The sequence below is a fragment of the Chanodichthys erythropterus genome, chromosome 24 (assembly GCF_024489055.1).
Source record: "Chanodichthys erythropterus isolate Z2021 chromosome 24, ASM2448905v1, whole genome shotgun sequence".
NCBI classification, from domain to species: Eukaryota; Metazoa; Chordata; class Actinopteri; order Cypriniformes; family Xenocyprididae; genus Chanodichthys; species Chanodichthys erythropterus.
The window spans coordinates 11,780,972-11,804,407 of NC_090244.1; positions in this window are offsets into that span (position 1 = coordinate 11,780,972).

Genomic DNA, 23,436 nt, shown 5'->3' on the forward strand with positions numbered 1-23,436 from the left:
ACGTCAAAAGACAAGACAGAGCAGGTTACTTATATTAAACAAAGTCCCAGCTTTCAAACTGTAATTTTTTAAGAAAATCAAACAATATAAACCATTTTGTGGCTCTTGAATGTGTCGTGACAGATCGCTGTAGCGCCTCAGCTCAAGAGGCTTGTGAACCGATCATCTCTTCTTACTAGTTAATTTATAGCATCAAATAAACATGAATGAACATCAGAAGGAATGTTGTTTCAAAAGCGGAAAGACGTCAATACACACCATTTTTCAAGATCAAGTCCTCCGAGGTTAATCTTCTAACTCCTGACTGCTTTGTCGGACAAAATGGCAGATTCGGGATTGGTTAGATCGCTTGTCAATCAAACTCAAAATCACAAATTTGAGATATGAAGTTGTAATTGAGATATAAAAACTTATAACTGTGAAATATGAAAGTCCTAATTTGAGATATGAAGTTGCAATTGTGAGATACAGTCACTACTACATGAAATACAGTCACAAATGTGAGAAATGTGAGATATCAAATTACAATATTAAGGGAAATGAAATAGCTAATTTGAGATATACTGTAGTCACAACTTTAAAATATGAAAATGCTAATTTGAGATATAGTCACAAATGTGAAATATGTAGTCGCAATTATGAAAAATAAAGTCATAACTGAAAAAGAGATATAATTGTGAGAAAGTCGCAATTGACACTTAAAATGAAATGAAATCACAAATTTTAGAAATGACGTTTTAATTGAGATAGGCTATAAAAATGTATAACTGTAAAATATATAACTATAACTAACTATAACATGAAAATACAGTCGCAAATGTAAAAAAAGAAGATATGAAGTCGTAATAGTAAGAAATAAAGTTGCAATTATGAGAAATTAAATAGCTAATTTGAGGTATATAGTCACAACTTTGAAATATGCTAATGCTAATTTGAGATAAAGTCACGAATGCGAGATATACTCAAAGTTGTGAGACATAAAGTCACAATTACGAGAAATAGCCGCAAATGTACATACTTATATAAGACAATATACAAATTTTGTAATCAATGAAGTCTCAACTGAGAGATATGAAGTTGCAATTAAGGAAAATAAAGTCATAATTTTGAGATATGAATAGACAAATGAGATACAACGTCATAATTGTGAGAAAGTCGCAATTGTGTGAAATGAATTACTATTACGTGAATTAAAGTTGCAAAAGTGAGAAATGTGATATATGAAGTCACAACTGCAAGATATCAAGTTGCAATTATGATAAATGAAGTCATAACTGTGAGACTATGAGATATGAAATTGCAAATGCGAAAAATAAAGTTACAAATAAAGCCATAGTATCTTAAAATATGTTCTGCAGAGAATGAAATTAACTTGCAGTGAAGTAAAGCTTCATTTTTGTCCACCATCACATCGTTATTGAATTGAACTGTTGTGGTAATTGTAACGAATTCAGGTTATGTGGCCCAAAAAATACAATCTTTTGATGTTTGGCCACATTTTGTGTGTATGCAACCCCTCCCTGACAGATGTTCGTTCATGTTAAAGATTGAAGTCGGGAGATAATTTCAGAAGCTTTCTGGAAAGTCAATTATCTCTCTCTGCCCCTCCCGCCCACGAGCTATCTACCCCCGTAAGCTTCATTTATTACCTTTAGAAACTTTTGACAGAAATACCATTAAAAAAAAGACACTGACATTACTTAAAAGAAAGGGCATCACACAGTCGGCTGATGAAAATTAAGCGTCTCGTGTGCATTCGAAATGGAGCTAGACCACTGTGACAGGAAATGCGCATCAAATGCGTCGCTGCAGTGGCTAATAGCCGTAGCGGTACCGGTGATGGCGAACGAGAGGCAGAACTCCATCAGCCGCCACACGTCTCCCTCCTTCTCCGCCGTCCCTCCCTCTCCTGCTAAGAGAGTGTGTGCCACTCAGGCGGGCGAGAGAGTCGGCCTCCAGCTGGGCCACATTTAGGAAATGCCAGTGAGCATGGGCGGCTTGCTTGACTAAGCGCAGCCTCACAGAGCCACACGCACCACTGGGGATAGTGTGAGAAAGGGTGCAGAGTGCCGCCCTCCCCCTTATACGGCGACAATGTGCTTGCTGTCACACACACAGGTCCGCACAGGGAAACGCACAAATGCATGGATACAAACATCCACAGTGGCCTGTTACACTTTAAATCTCAGACGTGCGCAAATCTGCCATGGCTACACCACCCACCTTGTGGCACAGATCTTCGCTTTGATGATTTGTTTACTCTTGTAGAAAATGGATCAATGGAGTGAATGTGGTTCAACTGTGTGTCTGCTGTTTTCATTGTGTGATGGTTGACATCTCAATCCAACTCTGAAAAGCTCTACATAACTTCGGCCGTGGCCTGTACACTCATCACTTGAAGTCACTGGCAAGCACACGCTTGATCCAGGCGATATGCTAGCTCCGGGCTAGCGGCTGGGCTGGATTTTAATTAGCTTAGCACAATGTAACCTCTGGAAGTGCCTCACAGACACACAGCAGAGGGCACAACCCTGACGGCACTTGCATGCATCTACACAACTCTGATGAAGAACACAATCACAGAAGAATAATCTTGTCATTTGAAACAGTAAACAAGTAATCACTGTACATTTTATGGTTCACAATAGCTTGAGTCTCTTTGCAACTCTTAGGAGAGTGTTATTGCTAAAAAGTTGCTTTTTCAAAGTGCACTGTAAAAAATTACCGTGATTTTAACAGTAAAAGACTGTAAAAATGCTGCGGTGAAAAACTGTCAATTGGTTTACAGAAAGTTTCCGTACTATATACGGTGAATAACTGTAATAGATCTAACGGTACATTTAATGTAATTTTATAGTAAAATACCATTAAATTTAGTTTTTGGAAGTGAAAAATAACAATTCATTGTAAAATTTACAGTGAATAACCGTAAATTGACATTCCCACAATTCCCTGCGTGACACTTCACATTTGATATATTTTCATTGAAATAACTCTGTTTCTTCTTAGTTTTTCTCATTTTGTTCTAATCAGTTATGTACATTAGGGTTTTATGTTACATCTAATGTTGTTAAATTAATGTTTATTGCATTTTTAAAATTTCATGCATGTTACCATGATGTTGTTTAGTGTGTGTGTGAATGACACTGTGTGCATCTTCTATATGTTAGTGTTGTTCTCCTCAACTTGTGGAAAATCTGCTTGTGATGAACTTTGATTCATCATGTGACTCTTATCACCACTGTGTTTGGTGACTGTCAGTGTATTATAAAGGCACAAAACAGATATTAGTACTTCATTAGGTTGGTAAATTAACATTATATCAGTTAATGAAATATGTTATTTTACCGTAAATTTAACAGATTTTTTTTTTTACGTTGCTACTGTATTTTTTACGGTAAAGTTCTGGCAACCACAGCTGCCGGTTTTTTACTGTAAATTTTACTGGGATTTTTTTTACAGTGTGCATTTGTAGTGCACTTCAAATCGTAAATGCATATTTACTTAAATACATGACATGCAAGTTCCACTAGAAAATAATTTTAGAAAGCAAATAATTGCATTTAATATAAACTTAAAGGATTAGTTCACTTCAGAATTAAAGCTTCCTGATAATTTACTTACCTTCAAGTTATCCAAGATGTTTGTCTTTCTTCATTCGAAAAGAAATTATGATTTTGAGGAAAACATTACAAGATTTTTCTCCATATAGTGGACTTCAACAGCTACAGACAGGTAGAAGGTCCAAACTGCAGTTTCAATGCAGCTTCAAATGGCTCTACACGATCCCAGCCGAGGGATAAGGGTCTTATCTAGCGAAACAATCAGTCATTTTCTAAAAAAAAAAAAAAAAAATTCTATACTTTTTAACCACAAATGCTTGTCTTGCACTAGCTCTGCGATGCGGCATGCATTACATAATCACGTTGGAATGGTCACCCCTGACGTAGGCGTTTTTAATAAAGCAAACATGCAAAAAGTCAAACGGCCTTTACAAAAAAAGTTAAAACAACGATATCAGACGATTTTGAAGTTGGAGGAGAAAATGAGAGTTTTTCGCCCTACCATAGTACTTCCGCCTATATAATGCGCAACCTTTCCGACGTGATTTTGTATTGCGTGGCGCATCGCAGAGCAGTGCAAGATGAGTATTTGTGGTTAAAAAGTATATATTTTAGAAAAACTTGTTTCGCTAGACATAGACCCATATTCCTCGGCTGGGATCATGTAGAGCCATTTGAAGCTACATTGAAACTGCAATTTGGACCTTCAACCCGTCATTAGCCACTGAGGTCCACTATATGGAGAAAAATCCTGAAATGTTTTCCTCAAAAACCATAATTTCTTTTTAACTGAAGAAAGAAAGACATAAACATCTTGGATGATATGAGGGTGATTAAATTATCAGGAAATTTTAATTCTGAAGTGAACTAATCGTTTAAACTATAAAACAATTTCAATTACGTGTCCAAAAAATATTACGTTCAGCTTTTACTGAAGTACACTTTTAAGTATATTATCTCTGTAATAAGTATTCTTTTTAAAGTATGCTTTTATTCTGTGGGTACTCAACTCTGTCTCACATGTCTTCTAAAATTGCTTAAGATAAATAAAAATAGACAGAAACTAAATATTCATTGTATATTTGCATAGTACGGTATATAGACATTAAATTAAAGACTTGGTATAATTTGATGAGAAATGTTTGAGATCTCTGACTTGTTTTGACTGTAAGCTTTGGTATCTCAGCAAATCTGAGTGGGGTCTTTTTCTCAGGAGACAAATCTGAGAAGCATGACTCTTCAGCAAATTTAGTCTCAGTATTGTCTGGGGGAATCATATTAAATTGATATCATACATGATTTTTCTTTTTTTCAGGTGGTTATGCACACAAAACTTTTCAACATTTTAAACGCCTACGCGTTACTGTTGCTCAAACTGTAGTGCACGGTGCTAACAAGACCAAGGTCAGGTTTGATTCCTGCAGGGAATCCAAGAAGTGATAAAATGTGTAGCTTAAATGCAATGCAAAAACGCTCCGGATAAGTGTATGCAAAATACTTAAACGTAACATTTATAATGTTTCCTTAATGATAACTGAGGACAGTAACAAACAAAAACACATCATAATTATTACATCCATGGCACAGCAAGCATTATTGGGATGATTATAATTTCATTATCGGAGCTTTGCTTTGTTTACAGACAATTTGTATTTACATGGCAATAAACGTACCAATTGGAAGAATGAACTAGTGTGTGTGCGTATTTTGAGGCAGTGTTAAATTGTCTGTCACTAAGGCCTACATCTGTACTGAGGACGATGTTTCCGCCTGAAGCAGAATGAGTCGGTCTCCCAAGAGCCCAGAGCTCATGTACAAAGACAATCAGACAATGTTTCTTTTTCATTTTTTAATCTCGCAGTGAATGGAGAGCAGATGGATAATCTCAGAGCTGCTGAGAGAATGCAAAGCTATTTAGAGCAAGAGAGAAGGACATCAACTGCACACGTGCCAAAAACCAGCTATTGGCAGAGCGGATGTTAACTAATCTAACAATAACAAACTTGGCAGGGGTTGCACCAGTAATGGTGCGTAATTATTTACTGAATCATGACTCAAGTTGATTTCAGAAACTAAACGTAATAAAGCTATAATTTAGAATATTTAACCGTTTTGCAGACAAATGCCATGTGAAAATGTTTTCCATTATCATATCTTGAAGTCAGTAAAATAAATAAATAAATCCACTACATTTAGTTCTGAAGAAAAAAAATAATAATAATCTGACTGTAATTTTTGGATGCCCATTTTAGCCTACAGTAATACTGCATTACATACCTTGGCATACTGTAACAGTTGCTAAGTAAACCAGAAGTGAATGCAGAGGACATTAAAGTTCTCTAAAACGTTCTCAAAAAAAAAAAAAAAAAAATTGATCAATCGAAACACCAGTCAATACAATTAAAAAAAAAATGTAGCAGGTTTTCTGTCAGAAATGAAAAACAATGTAAAGTCTACGGAAGAGGATTAGGGCCAAGCAATAATAAAAAATTAAAACCATCTCGAGATTAAAGTTGTTAAATTTTGAGAAAAAAGTTGAGATAAAATGTTGAGAATAAACTTGTTAAATTACGAGAAAAAAGTTGTTAAATAACGAGAACAAATTCGTTAAATTATGAGAAAAACCTCGTTAAATTGAGAGAAAAAAGTCGAGATAAAATGTTGAGAATAATGTCACAATTTAATGAGTTTATTCTCAACACTTTATCTCGACTTTTTTCTTGAAATTTAATGAGTTTTTTCTTGTAATTTAACGAGTTTATTCTCAACATTTTATCTCGACTTCTTTCTCGAAATTTAACTATTTTTTTCTCGTAATTTAATGAGTTTATTCGGAACATTTTATTTTGACTTTTTTCTTGAAATGTAACAATTTTTTTCTAAAAATTTAACAACTTTAATCTCGAGATGGTTTTATTTTTTATTATTGCTTGGCCCTAATCCTCTTCCGTAAATGTCTATTCAGTAAGTAATAAGAAAAATCATAATGTCTTCAGAAGAGATGTCAAAGGTGTCATTGAATACTACAATAGGCATGTAGGTAAGTCTGAAGTGACTAACAAAATAAAATATCTTTTTTTTCGTACCAGATATAATCACAGAAGTCCAGTGGTGAATTTGTCACTTGTTTTCTGAAAAAGTTATTAGATTGAAAACTATTTGATCGATCCACTGTGTCAGTGTTTGATTGCAAATACACGGAAATAAAAGATCTGGACCAAAATGCAAGCAGTTGGTTTGAAGATTCTGGAGACCAATGAGGAGCCACGTGGGTGAAGCCAGGGTGCCGGAGGACTGAGGCGGAGCAGGTGCGACTGAGGACCAAGGAAGCCGAAGGGAAGGCAGAGCCCGATGGAGCCAAATGGGTGGAGGGACGAGTCGCAGACGAAGGCCTTGAAGTCCATGGTGAAGGCAGAACAATGACTGACCAAGGCAGAGCTGGAGGAATGAGGAAACCCGTTGGAGCCACAAGGACGACCATCCCAGGTGGAGCCGAGGGAGCAAGGAGCCAAGGTGAGGTTGGAGGTTCTAGGTGGAGCTAGAGGGTTGACACTCCAGGGCAGAGCTGGTGATCTGGAAGCCTAAGGTGGATCCAGGATACTAGGTGTAGTTGGCTTAGGAGGAGCCAGTGGGTTGAATGGAGCCAGTGAATACAGGGGCGACAATACAGACGTTGTGAAGGGCGATGAAACAGTCATGGCGTTGGGTGAAGAAATAGGCAGTGTGCCAATTCTTCCACTCTACTCAATTACAAAGGGGTATCCCTGGCATTTACTGCAGCCTCTGGAGTATGGCTCAACTCCATTCCCTCGTACTCCACAAGGACACCCTTAGGGACGGATGATATTGCTGGCTCACGCACCTGGTCAGATATTCCATTGTGCTCGGGGACGATATTGGGCTCAGGCACTGGCATTGGTGTCAGGCTCAAGCTCTCTGTCTGCGGTGGGCTCAGGCATTCTTTCTGCGATATGTAAGGCGGCTGACTGGGCTCTGGCAAAGAAGGATCCTCCTCACTCATGCCAATGGTGTAGGGGATCCACACTGTGATAAAACCCAGTCCACAAATTCTAGGAAATTCCCTCAAGGGCCAAGGGTTCAAACCTGCCCAGAAAAATATGCATAGGCTGTCATTGTCATAATGAATGGTATGGACCAGTTCTACAAACCTCTGCCTACGCACCTCAAGGGAATGATCCCCCTGGGTGAGCAGAAGGCTATGAGTTGGTTTTAATTCAAATTAACACACAATAAACACTTATTCAGGAAATAAGTGTTAGAAACAAAAACACCAAGAACAGAACAACCACATCATAGACAAGATCAGAAAAAGAACCACTGAAAACCACAATGTAAAAAATGACCGTGATTTTAACAGTTAAAAGACTGTAAAAATGCTGCGGTGAAAAACTGTCAATTGGTTTACAGAAAGTTTCCGTACTATATACAGTGAATAACTGTAATAGATCTAACGGTACATTTAATGTAATTTTACGGTAAAATACCGTTAAATTCACAGTTTTTGAAAGTGAAAAATAACAATTCATTGTAAAATTTACAGTGAAAAACCGTAAATTGACATTCCCACAATTCCCTGCGTGACACTTCACATTTGATATATTTTCGTTGAAATAACTGTTTCTTCTTAGTTTTTCTCATTTTTTTTCTAATCAGTTATGTACATTAGGGTTTTATGTTACATCTAATGTTGTTAAATTAATGTTTATTGCATTTTTAAAATTTCATGCATGTTACCATGATGTTGATTAGTGTGTGTGTGAATGACACTGTGTGCACCTTCGATATGTTAGTGTTGTTCTCCTCAGCTTGTGGAAAATCTGCTTGTGATGAATTTTGATTCATCATGTGACTCTTATCACCACTGTGTATTATAAAGGTATAAAACAAATATTAGTACTTCATTAGGTTGGTAAATTTACATTATATCAGTTAATGAAATACGTTATTTTACCGTAAATTTAACATATTTTTTTTTTTATGTTGGTACTGTATTTTTTACGGTAAAGTTCTGGCAACCACAGCTGCTGTTTTTTTACCGTAAATTTTACTGGGTTTTTTTTTACAGTGCAGGACTATATATGCAAACTCAAACTAATCAAAGAAATGAGAAACAGGTAAAACCTAATCAATGAAAAACCATGGAAACAGACAAGGAAATCAAATAAGCATGCAATCTGGAAGAAACCAATACTAAAACACAGACAAACCAAACATAACCCTGACACGCTGAATGAAAAAATCTGAATGAATCGATTAATTAAATCAAATCATCACAGTGCAATATATCAAGCTTGATGTAAAAGATTCATAGAGATGCATTGTTTTGTTTTAAATATATTTATAGCCACACATTTGGACACAGCTAAATTTAAATTTAGTTAAAATTTTACTACAGTACAATGAACTGAATTTCTAATAAACATAATTATGAGATTATTGCATAAATGTATTTGTTGGATACAGTCAAGACGATTAAAAGAGCCCAAAATCCAACATTTTTTAATGACAAGATACAACTTTTCATGCTAGGTTAAATGAATCTTAAATAATAGTTTATTAAACATATCCAATAGGCGACTTTTTATTTATTTATTTGTATCTCTAATATGCATGCACACACAGATCTTTATGTCAAATTCTTTCGAAAAGCTTTCAATGGAGCAACTGGTTGAAATGAGGACAGCAAAACAGGTCCTTTGACCTGTCCATGTCAGAGTTTAATGAACTATTGAGGTCTTACATGACCCTGAACTAGTAACTGAGTTCCGAGGACAGACTAAGGGATTAGTGGCTCCCCAAGGGCTATAAGCCTGTCACCCACCCTGGGGTAAGAGCAGGGAGTTGTCACGGCAACCCCAACTGCCATTTTCCCAGCCTGGTTACGGGGGAGACCGCTCACGATAGACGCAAATGACGCTACGCTCTTAGGAAAAAAGGTTCTGTGGGGTTCATAATAGAACCTATTTTCATGTTCATTGGGTTATTTAAATCTTTTTCTAGCGATATGTATGTTTATGAGCGGTTTAATTCAACAAAAATTAATTCAAATTTAACCCCTAAAAGGTTCTATATATGAAGCACCTTAAGGTTCTATATACAGTAGAACCTTTTCTTCTAAGAGTGTAGGATGAGTTTCTGTTGCCTGGAATCAACAAAAAGTAGTGATTACATAGAAATTTTGGCAAACAAAAATATTCAGCTGAGACAGCAAAAAAATTCCATTTAACAAGTTTAATTAGTAGATCCCTGATGGCACATTTTAAATTGTGTCAAACAATGGTTTAATTAATCATCCGAGAACACGAAACTCAGTTTCGGCTAAATGAAAAAGAAAAAAAAAAATCAGTGCAACATTAACAAAAAAATAAAAATTTGTGTTTAGATTCAGAAAAAGAGTCAAAACGAGTGAGCTTAGAAGAGCAAGAGACATGGAAAGGGATAGAGAGAGGGAAAAGGGGGGAGAGGACGAGAGCGTCGCCCCCTCAGCAGTGCAGCTGCCCAGCAGGCAGTGGGAAAACAACAGCGGGGTCCTGCACAGCTGTGCCCGGAGTGGGGCCTGTCACTAGCGCTTAGGCTGACAACCACTCGCCGCTCGTTGGGGCCCCCTCACAGGTCAGTGGGTGACAGGAGGGGCCGTCATGCTCGACTGAACAGCCCCCTCCCCAACACGCACACACACAGTCACACACGGCCATCGGCATACTGGGAAAAGGTGTTCGCCACCTCATCTGATTGGCTTGTAGCAACAACTCCATTTGCAGCGCTCCCCAGGTTCCAAATCCATGTTTCTAATTAAGTGTTACCATCACACGAAGTCTAATGAAGATGTGCCCTTTTCAAACGAGGCCATGTAGTGTTAGGGAGGTGATCATGGTACACATTAATGAACCTCTAATGTGTTTTAGGCACGTGTCAGTCTTAGTTCAATCTAGCTCAGCTATAATGTAATTATGCATGATCTGAGTTATCCATCCAAAAGAGCTGACAAAACTTCTTTTTTTGCAACAATTTGCTATCTAATCTGATCTAATATGTGCTGGCAGACTGCGATCTTCTCCATTTTTTCTTAATAAAATATTTCACAAAATGTAATTGTTTGATCATTTGATATCTAAACAATTATATCTCAACAAATCTATTGAGAAAGCTCAACATTATTATATATATAAAAAAACACACTGTAACATTAAGTCATTAGAGGAATATTTTCAGTTATACAAGATCAGTTGACAGCAGTCGTCGGATATTTTCCACATGTTTTCACATGATAATTTCCACAGCTTTACAGTTTGGGTTACAGTTAGGTATTTAAAATGGAAGTGAATGAGGCCAATATGTAAATGTTAAAATAATTATAAAATAAAGATATTAACAATGTGTTTTATATCCAATTTTACAACTGTTATGAATTATCTTCTGAATTATCTTTTCATTTTAGTCTAAGTTTTTTTTAGTAATTTTTATTAGTTTTTTTTTACTGTGCTCTACCAACTTTGTGTAGATGTGTAAAAACCAAAGTTTTTTTCAAGAAAATGAATCTGCACTTTTTTTTTCTTATTTTTTAATTTTTAATTTAGCGTCATGTAATACAGCGCATTCTAGAAAAAACTGGCCTGATTTTTGGAAGGGCATACAATACTGGTACAACTGGGTGATCATTTATCATGAATTTGAATTCCTTCCCAGTTAACCATTTCTTCTTAACAGCTCTATTCAATAATGTATCTAATTCTCCTTTTTACTTTTTAATTTAGTGTGGGATTAAACAATAATTTATCCTTTAACATTTCTTTCACCTTTGTTACATACTTCTGTTTGTCCTGTATCACTATGCAGAATATTCCTTTAAATGAAAGTTAAAATATCATGCTTCAACCCAAGGTGAGCAAGCAAGGTCACATGGCAAATATTTATACGATTATGGATGTATTGTTTCTCTGTTTAGCATCAACGGTGCCAAGTGGGGCATAAACTCACAAATAAGCAAATCAAATACAATGCACTGGGCTTCAAATGCAGAAGGGGACACTGTTCGCTCTAACGCTGAAACTATGGTGACAGGAAGATGAGTCTGGAAGGTTACACACCTATTAAACATGGTGGAAGTATTGTTCTGTGCCTTTAACACATCTGGGCCCATCAGCAGTGAAGGCTACTTGTTGAAGGGGCTTGCCGTGATTGAACATAATGTCTTTATGAAATATGAGGTGGCAAATGCAACATTGTTAAATTGCATTACAGGGGCTGAAATGAATCAACAACACGCACCACATGATACACTGTCCTACGTATGTTATGTCCTATATTTGATTGTATCGTATTACTGTATTGAAGAACAGTCCTCTCCGTGGTTGAATGACAATGAAGCATGACTTGACTTGACATTTGAATACTATTATAATAATGTCCCTTTATGTGAATCTGCTATTAGTAGAATGCTCACACATTTGGATGCAGATTTCAGTTAAGATGTAAGGGGTAGCAGACCATATCAGGTTCCTCACATAATTTCTATGAATACGAAATCAGAGTGAAACAATAACACTAGCTTATGAAGCAGTAAAAATGTAAAGTTACAGTTCAGTGATTACTCAAGCCCTTTAAACCTTAAAGTAACTGTGGGGAATTTAACTAATGTTTATTGTTTTATAGGTTTTAAATTGCTATAGCATTAGCAACTCTGCTAATGTTAAATTGTTCATGTTTTTTTGGTAAAAATTATATTTTTTTAATAAATGACATTTAAATGTAGCTAATTTTTAGTCATGTCATAGGATATTCATACATTTTATTCAGACTTAAATGGCATTTAATTTTACTTGACCTAGAAACCTAGCTAACAGGAAACATTCTCAGAACTTCCCAATTCAAGTTCTCTCAAGTTATGAACAAACGTTCTTCCAGTAATGGTAACAGAACATGTTTTTTTCTTAAATGTTTTAGTTTATTTTTAATGTTCTTCTTGTTCCAGAAAACATTCAAAAGTAACAATCCCATTATGTTTGCAAAATTGGAATATTCCTTTAAAGGGTTAGTTCATCCAAAAATGAAAATTCTGTCATTAATTACTCACCCTCATGTCGTTCCACACTGTAAGACCTTCGTTCATCTTCAGAGCACAAATTAAGATATTTTTGATGAAATCTGATGGCTCAGTGAGGCCTCCATTGACAGCAAGACAATTAACACTTTCAGATGCCCCAAAAGGTACTAAAGTTATATTTAAAACAGTTCATGTGACTACAGTGGTTCAACCTTAATGTTATGAAGTGATGAGAATAATGTTTGTGTGCCAAAAAAACCCAAAATAATGACTTTATTCAACAATATTTAGTGATGGGCGATTTCAAAACACTGCTTCATGAAGTTTCGAATCAGTGGTTCGGAGCACGTATCAAACTGCCAAAGTCACGCCCCCCAGTGGTGAACCATTGAAATTTCGAAACACTTATGACGCAATGAAGCCTCATTTACTGAAATCATGTGACGTTGGCAGTTTGATACATGCTTCGAACTACTGGTTCGAAACAAGTGTTTTGAAATCGCCTATCACTAGATATTGTTAAATAAAGTCGTCATACAAAAAGTATTGTCTTGGCTTCATAACATTAAAGTTGAACCACTGTAGTCACATGAGCTGTTTTAAATGTGCCTTTAGTTCCTTTCTGGACATCTGAATGTGTTGATTATCTTGCCGTCAATGGAGGCCTCACTGAGCCATCAGATTTTATCAAAAATATCTTAATTTGTGTTCTGAAGATGAACGAAAATCTTAAGGGTGTGGAACAACATGAGGGTGAGTAATTAATGACAGAATTGTCATTTTTGGGTGAACTAACCCTTTAACGTTTGCACAACCAAGAAAAAAGGTTTTAAAACATTTAGAAAAAAAAGGACGTTTTGAACGTTCTTGCTCTAGCGTAAGTTCTGCCGGGAAGACTCTAATGTTATGTCATTCATTAGATCAGATCTAACCAATCATTATCGAACACTCGGTACTTACACTTATCTGAGTTCGCAGATGCTGACGCCAATCTCCACCTCCATCCTCCCCACCACCACCAGGATGGTCCCTGTCCATAACCCTATGGGGGGTCAGCTACGCCCCTGCCTTTATTTCGGGCAGGATATGCTGAGCCTACAACTCTTCGGATGTGTGCTACGGACAGGGTCTACGCCAAAGAACTTTATCTTATTGTATAGCTTTCTGGTTGTTAATAAATTTCATCGTTATGTTATTTTGCCTCCCGAGTCTTTCTGGTAGAAATAACGTTCTGATCTGTTTGTTTGACAGGTTTGGGTACCAAGAACTGGTTCTTATTTATAACTTTTTCCTTGAAAAAAAATGTTCGAAACCATATTATGTTCGCATTTGTTAACTCGCGCGTTATTTGGCCGGACGGAACGCTACTAAAATGCTACACGAGTTGGTCATTCAGCATCACCGTCCAGTCCGCAACACCACTACTGAATCTACAGTGCAAAACAGATGTTGTCCGATTCCCAAACAGATTACTCTTGTGAATTGGTTCTTTATAGCGCAAATTGTGCAGTCCAATTCCCTCAAACGGATGACTCTTGTAAATCGTTTCTTTAATTAAAAAATAAAAAATACCAGACGTACATTCAGTCCGATTCCCGAAAGAATGACTGTTGTGAATATGTTCTCTACAGTGAATCAAAAACAAACGTAGACCGCAACCAATATTCTAAATCGGTTTGGTTACCTACAGTGAATCAATAAAATACGTACACTGCGACCAGTAACCTTATTCTCCAATTCCCGAATAAATTACTGTTTTTTTTTTTTTAGTCAAGCACAGCAGTTGAAACTTAAATCAGTTAATGACTAGTTGTTCAAATGACAAATTGTAGGCTAGTTAAAGACACATTATGAGTTTTTGTCAGTAGGCCTACCATTTTATAAAAATCAGTGAGTAGCCTAAATGAAATAGATTACCATTATTTGTTTGTTTACTATTATTCTTTTTAATACATTGAGCTGCATTTATGCTGCCCCTAAAAAGACATTAAGTGCAAGAATTGTAAATTGAAATTTGTCATCAAAATAATCACATTATTTGCTAATGCAATTGCCTTTTTCGAAATATTTCTTCATTAAAAGTACTAAAAGAATTTCTAACAGAACCATTAAAGAACCAGAATCATTAAGAGGAATTGGAACTGGAATTGTTACAGTAAATCAAATCATTACAATAATAATATACACAGTAGATTTCCAACCGTACTGTTTGAGCACACTGGCATTCGCTCAACTATGGCACTGTTGCTTAGTGCCTGTGCATTATCAGCTAACCTAATGCCCAAGTGCAAAATCGTAGACCAACATGAAAGCCACCTCATGTCTAATTCCGTGTTACTGACATCATTTTCCTCATTAGATAAATTTAGTGACTAGACCCATGGAGCATTATGCCTTTCTGAGTTTCCGAGTTCATTGGAACAGATTAGATTACTCAACAGTGATCCGGCCATTGAGATGGTGTCATCTTCTGCGATTAGGCTTCAGAGGACAATCCCTTCTCCGGATCTCCGGCCCTGGAGGGGAGGCAGCGAGGGAGAAGATTGTTGCGCTTGACACGTATTAGAGTAAAGCGAAGCAAATCAGCAGAGCTTAGAGCTGACCTGTGCTATCTGTTATGTATCATCCTTAGACTAACTCACACACTTCATTGATTTCACACTCCTTTTACCACAAATAACTCCCTTTCCTTTACTTGTGCGAGGCTTTGGGCTGTAAGAACCCTACTGGGTAATTTTAAATCATATAGTAAAGCCCATTACTTCAGGCAAGTTCATGGGAAAGATTGTTTGTGAGTCATGTAGCATAATGAGACAAGATCTGCAGTGATAGACCGAAGCAATTTGGCTTTTTTAAAATGTGTTTTATATATTTTAAACTGCATAATTTTGGAACATCAGGGTGAGAAAGTGTGAAATCCAGATGAGTCTAAATCAATTCCAGTCACATGTCGATTTGAACACGGATAGAGAACAGACCGTAGCTCGACTCACTGATCCTCACCAGGTTTGCTGAACCAGAAATCACCTGAAAACCCAACTATAACAAATGAAATGTCCTAGTAACATAAAGCAGATGTGGTTAGGAAAAGTATTGTTGTCGAAAATTAAGACCTGGTATGACTCTCTGAATTCAGTTTGCTTTGACAATGAATGTAATGGAATCTATTCAAAACTACATTCTCCAAATACCTGGATGCTAAAACAGCCGTTCTGTTCTGAGATACTAAGAACAAACACAACACAACACAACACAAACCAACCTGACAAAAAAGACATTGCATGTATAATATGAGCCTCTGTACGCTTCCCCTACAATAACTTAAGTTTCTTTGAGTTGAAGCATGTCTAATTATATGTTATGTAGATGCAACTTTTAAACAGCACCTTTCCGTTGAGTTAACGAAAAGACTTGCCCTCTGCGAGTGCATTGCCACCTCACACAGAATTGCACCTAATTAATGCATAATGTGTGGGAAGACATATCATCTTCTTTCAAAGAAAGAAAAAGTTTCATCCAAATGCACTGCAATTATTAGCTTCGGTTCATGTGTATATTTCACATGCTTTCAAAGCCTTCAAGTTTATTCACTTCGCTAAACTTAAACAAGGAGAGAGCTCTCATTTTATCACTCAAGATTTGAATTTTACAGTTTAAATATAGGCCTACTTTCAAATGTCAAAAGAAGTTTCCCATAAGTCTTTTGGGGTGCACAGTGAAATTTATTTAGTCAGCATGAATCCCAATTTGCAGTTAAATTTACTTTCGTACTGCGACAAATGAAACAAAAATTATTTATGAGAAAAAAATTGCATATTGCATATCTGTTAACATTATCCAATAGCCTATGTGGCCTGAATTATGTCATCGGAAAAGAAAGTCACTTTAGAGGTTATTAAAGTTAAAGTTATTTTTCAAGATTTTGAAGACTATATGAAAATTCTTTTTGGAATAACATGGATCAGGTACGTAACCATAGGCATTGAGGGGGACATTGAAGTCCCCACCGCCCAATAATTAGAAATGGCCAAACTGTCCCCCTCAATATTTGAAATTCTTGAGCTGCACTGCTCCATTACACAGCGTTGTTAGGATGACAAAAAAAAGTTAAAAAGTTAATATTTTCAGATTATATTTATTCTGATCTGCCTCAGTGGTCTAACAGCGCTCGTCAATGTCAAAAATGATTGAGATGGCCAATCAAATAAAAGTAGGTGGGGTTTAGTGTTTATTGAAGAAGAGCGTGAATTGACCCTTTGCAAAGACCCGCCCCCCTTAGTTACTGTTGCTTTGTCCGACAAGCAGTGGCGCTGTTACGCCACACAGTGAAAAATACATCGCAGAACAAAGAGGAAGCTGACAACGTCGACAGACAAGACAAAACAGGTTACTTATGATATTAAACAAAGTCCCAGCTTTCAAACTGTGTAGTTATTAAAGAAATTCAAACAATAAAAACCGTTTTGTGGCTCTTTAATATATCGTGACCATGGTCGTGACAGATTGCTGTAACGCCTCAGCTCAAGAGGCTCGTTAACGGATCATATCTTCCTACTAGTCCATTTATATCGTCAAATAAACATGAATGAACATGAGAAGGAATGTTGTTTCAAACACGTAGATACGTCAATTTTTCAAGTTTAACTCCACCGAGGCAAATCTACTGGCTGCTTTGTCGGACAAAATGGCGGATGCGGCGTTCTGATTCGTTAGATTGCTTGTCAATCAAACTCCCGGCGAAGGGTCAATTCCAGCGTGAAGTGTCAGTTTAACATTGAAGGAGTGAGGTAAGATGTAAACAGTGAAACATTTAATACATGTCAACTGTTTTGCGATAGAAATCTTAAATGACCGACATGCAAACTACTCATATGACTGTTTTAAATTGAAAATATAACTTACATTTACGTGATTCATGTAATTCCTAACTGATTGTGATGACAAGAAACGTTTTCGACATATTCACCGCTATCTCACGACCAATTTGTACTTATTTTTTAGGAGTTGGCTAAAGCCGTCTTTCCACTGCACACGACAAACAGCCGTTGGACCGGAAGTCATTCATTTCCAATGGTGAGTAGTACTGGGGCTGCGTGGAGTTCCGATCATATGCGAATGCGGAAATTTCAGATCCGATTTGAGCTTCGGATGCGTTGAAATATTTGAACTTCTGCGGGCCGACCGGATATGATGTATTCTAGTCAAAACGATGAGCACGAAGTTAGAATTACCAATATTTTAACACTTTAACGTTATAAACACTATTTCTTTAAAATGGTATTTAATGGTAATTATGTAAAAAAAAAAAGATATTTATGATTATTAAATAAATTTTTACGTTGAAGCTTATAAAATCTACTAGTTTGTTTTTATTTCAGATGTATTGAGGGTCATTTGCTTTGTATGGAGATATTCATAAATGCATTAACATTACATTCATTAAAATCGTTCAGTTTACCATGGTGGTTGCTGGGTTGGAATAAGCCGAGGGTAATAACGGTTGCTTCACTACCAATTTCAAAGTTCCGTGCGACTGCCGCTAGGGGGCGAAATGCGACAATCGGATGCGAATGTCGTGTGCAGTGGAAAGGCGGCTTAATTCGTACAAATTTGTACGACCTCACTCCAGTGAGGGGGAGGTTTAGGGGTGGGGTTAGTAAGTCATTCGTACAAATTTATATGAATTTGACAACTCGTAAAATATGTACTATTTAGCCAAAATTAGTACGAGTGAGGTCGTACGAATTTGCACGTATTAGCAACCTCGTAAAATATGAATGAATTGCCGTCGGACCTTTTTAAACAAGTGCGCTCATGTGCCATATGTTTGTTTATACTCTCACAGTGGCCAAAATAACTTGATATGTTACTTTAAGCCAGTGCAAAGAAGGATCCCTGGTCAGCACATTACTACACGCTGGGTCCCTTGTTTCCCAGCTAATCCTCTTGTGATGAGAGCATCTTCTCCCCCTTTGACGCTGATGTGAAGGGGAAAGAGACAGTGGCAGGGGTCATCTCAAACTGAGATTAGGGCTGGCAGCTTATTAAGTCCCGCAAACACTGAGCCCTGTCCTGCCGGAGAGGCGTCCCTCGTTCGGGTCTAGTAATTCCTTTCTTTCCAGCTGTGGTAGTTCTCTCGTTCACTGTTGTGTGCTTAGCTTGAAACAGAGGCCTATGGAGTAAGCGAGATGAGAACATGCATTAGGTTGAGGATATAGGATTTCTAACAGCTTTTGAAGGAAGTTCAACCTTTGGTTCAGTAGTACACAACTACAAGATTATGACTAATATTTAGATATTAGTACAAACAATACAGCATTTTGCAAATATTAAATGTGAAACATACTACTAAGTACTTTGAATTTTTTAATTCAAAACAACAATTGCATTATTTTTCATGTAAACCATCTATAATTTTTAAATGACAAAATAGTACCATGTACATGAGATAATTTTTTCATCTAATTATCAATTGGACAAGTGTTCTCCCAGAAATATAATTAATCAAATTAACAAACCCAAAGCAGAAATAGACTAATTAGCAAATGTTAAGACATTCACACTCTCTTACGAGACTAATTTGATTAATGCCACATTTTCTTCTCAGATTTAGACAAAACATCAGATCAATTAACTGCTTGAAAAGACACTCAACATCTGTCCTAAATTAGCTTTGATTTCAAAGCAGTCAACCTTGAAATTTTCAACATTTGATCAAGAGTCTTTCAGAGCTTAGAGCAAGAGTGAAGTAATCTCGGAGTGCAGCGGATTACTGTTAATTTAAAGTTAATTCTTTTGTACAAACTCTCATTTCATTCGTAGTCCTAGCTGACTTCATGACAACTTCACAATTGTTGCAACTACTTTATGAAGTATCATTTGGCCTAATTGTTAAATGCATTAACAAATGCTGAAGCCTTAGTGACTACATATGTTGAATTTAATCAGGTTGATTCAGTTATATTAAATGTTGCTACATGGATCATCCACAAACAGGGACTTATCGATCCTGACTTAATGCAGATCATTGTTCACTGAGAAATGAATCTGACCTCATGAATCCGATCAACCTGAGGGGTCTGTTAAGCTTGTGCTAGCACAATAGAGGTTATAGGGATCAGGGCTAATGTCAGTGAAGGTCTGGAGTAAAGACTAACCCTTCCTATAAGGTTCTGAAGAGCTGTAAAAGTCTAACAACTCATGTTTAAACAGCAATATCTTCTAAACTCAACATAACCCTTTACATTATTGTCTCATCATATAAGGTTTGTTATGTTATAATTGTTGTAGGCCCACTGCAAGTAAATATTTTGTAATGTATTCAATTTGCTGTAGGCTACTAACTCAAGTGTCATCCATAAAAAGTTTGGCTTATGTAAATTATGTACAATAAAAGCGTGAATGATAGAATAAAAAGTATAAATGCAGATCACAACAAATTAATATTATGTAAGATAAACACTATATAAATAGCATAAATACATCACTATGCAAACACTATTTATGGGTGTTTCTTTTACTATGCACTGCAAACCCTAACACTCAAAAATAATTAATTGGTTTGAGTAACACAAACTTAAATTAAACAAATTAGTTCAGTCAAATTAACTTTTATGAGTATTTAGCACTTTCTTTTTCTTTCAGGTTCACAGAACTGATATATTTTAAGTAAACTGAACTGTTTCATTGTTTTGAGTTCTATGAACTTTTTATGAACTAATTTTTTTTAATTTAGACAAAGTTTAACTGAAACTGGGCTGGGATTTCTATTTCCCAGCATGCTTTGCTCATGGCACTCGAAAGGGAGAGTAAACGCTAAAATTATGTATTATATAATGTTTTTTGTCCAAGATTAATGTTAAATGGGAGATTTAGTAGTGATTATTTTCTTATGCTAATTTAGAAGAGTTTCTGTTTTTTGCTCTGGTTTTTGGAGAGTTACCATCATGTACTCATTGTGCAAGTGCTACACCATGCCATTGTTAACATGTTAGTAAAATAGCAAATTAGCATTTTCTGAATTAGCTTTGATATAGCTAGCTAATTTTAAAATGTTTATGTTGGGGTTAAATTATCATTTTAAGTTAAATGTATGAGTGTACCCAAACTTTTCAAGTTAAGAACAATTAAAATGCATGAGTAGAACAAAATAAAAATCTGCCAGTTTGAATTTCTTAACTTAAAAAGTTTTAGGCATTTATTTTATTTAATTTTTTTTGCCAACTTATTCAGTTTTACAGTGTGGCTATAAAAATGTGTTAAATGTACATCCACTTAGTAGACAAATTAAATAAACTATAGAGTGTTAAGGTCAAAAGAGCCCATAGTTGAAACAACACCTTGAGATATATAATTATTATTTTGCACATAACGGGTAAACTTTACACTCATTTCCAATCATATTCAAAAGAAAGATCTACAGTCAGAAGAAAGTGAAGAGAGTCCAGGCTTGAGCATTAGGGGACAAAACCAAATTGTTTCTGGATGGCTGCTCAGCTCAACCTAAGGTGATGTACCAGGCAAGATGGAGGCCAGACTCCACACAGCTGCTTGCTGCTCCCCGTGGCCCCTCACTTGGGAACACTAACCCTCATCTCAGGGGCCATAAGCAAAGCCTGAGGGTCCCCTGAGACCAATTCCTGCCATTCTGTTGCCTACTTCCGGCCGTCATTCAAATGAACAACTAAAAGAGTAGCAGTGTCTACGTCTGAAGTCATCAGATGAAAGCAATGTGATGTTTTTAGAACACAACAAAACAGACTAAACAAAACATTGTTATGTCTGGAACATAATAAAATAACAACATGCATTCATCACATCTAAACTTTAAAACCAGGAGGATCAAAACCTTTTTGTTGATATACAACAGTCAAAATAGCAGGTTTTTTGCTCTGACAAACGTGTGTGTTTATAAACGCAAAGCGGCTGAAGTCGAAGTGTGACATTAATTCAAGTCAATAAGCAGATCATCATTAATCCCTCCACATCCCAGGGGAGGACCATCACCGTGAACAAACTATTAAAATTATAAACAATCTAATACGTGAATGCTGTGGAGATCCATCGCAACTTCTGGAAGTGCTTTCTCTTATTTATTTCAGAATAAATACATGCCGGCTCAGACAAATTGCGTCTTTGGATATAAGCAATTTGCTTTAATATACTTTTCAATTACTGCTCAGCGTCAGAAGGCAAAAGAGGATGAGAGGAGTGGGTCAGGGCGGCCCCAAAACAATGACAGGGCCCCGGAGCCTCGGGCCCCCCGCAGCTCTCCCATCTGCAGTCATTACAGTGACTAGTCAGACATGAAGGAAAAAGCCCACTCTCCACTCTCTCTGTCATACAGCCGTCAGGCAGGACAGCAGAGACAGATAGAGAGAGAGGAAGATGCCACTATGATTTCATATGCCACTCTGTGGGCCTTGCCCCAAACCATCCATTATCAAAGCATTATTGGCAGAGCAGTGCTCTGTGCCTGTTGGAAGAAACTCCAGTACATGGACAGTAGGACTCCCATCAATGAGTGATTATTCACCAATATTACAAAAATGGTCAGCCCATGTGCCTCCCTCTAAGTTACATAAACCTTGTACCCTTTCCAACGGGGGCCCAGGGACACTCATCAAACAAAACACAGGGGCCCGTTGAACTGCAGCCTGCCTGTGACCCCAGCCTCTGAAGGATTATCTGTGGAAGCTGGGATGACCACATGATTCATCCGAGAGAGGAAATAGACTTTTCATAAGCATAGGGAGAAGCCACTCAACACCAGCTCCAGGAAGAGCTCTTGAACCTAGGAGACAGACACAGAGAATTATCATGTCAGAGATGGCGACAGAAAAACAGGCACTGTGACAAACCCATGTTACACGAATTTAATGCATCTGACCAGTAGGGGGCCATAGAGGATTAGTATTGGACTCAGCGAGGCTCTGACCTCATAAGTAATTTTATGGGCCTGCAGAGTCTAATAACACAAAAAGCTGCAAAAATGGAACTTTAAAGAAAACAGGCAGCTATAACTTGTACATGAAATTGAAAGCATTTTATTTAGTTTGGCTGTGCTTTTTGCAGTAGCTCTAAGATGGACATTTAATTAACAGAATTTTACCAGTTTATTTAAAGCGCTCTTTCTCTCTCTCTCTCTCTCTCTCTCTCTCTCTCTCTCTCAGAGCTTCGCTTATATATATATATATATATATATATATATATATATATATATATATATATATATATATATATGCATAAATATAGCCTGTATGTGACCCTGGACCACAAAACCAGTCATAAGGGTCAGTTTTTTTGAAATTGAGATATATACATCATTTGATAGCTGAAGAAATAAGCTTTTCATTGATGTATGTTTTTTTTAGTATAGGACAATATGTGGCCAAGATACAACTATTTGAAAAACTGGAATCTGAGGGTGCAAAAAAAAAAAAAAATTTAGAAAATCACCTTTAAAGTTGTCCAAATGAAGTCCTTAGCAACGTATATCTCACATAAATAAATTTTTGATATATTTACAGTAGGAAATTTACAAAATATCGATATAACGATTTTTGGCATAAAAGAAAAATCGATAATTTTGACCCATACAATGCATTGTTGGCTATTGCTACAAATATACCTGTGCGACTTATGACTGGTTTTGTGGTCCGGGGTCACATATAAATTATATTGCACCCAGATAAATGTTAAAATACACACACAAAAAAGGGCCTGTTTAAATCCACCAATTTAAATTAAATTGGTAACCCATAACCATTAGTTAATCCTCCTAAAAATGTAGTTCTCCCACTAACATGA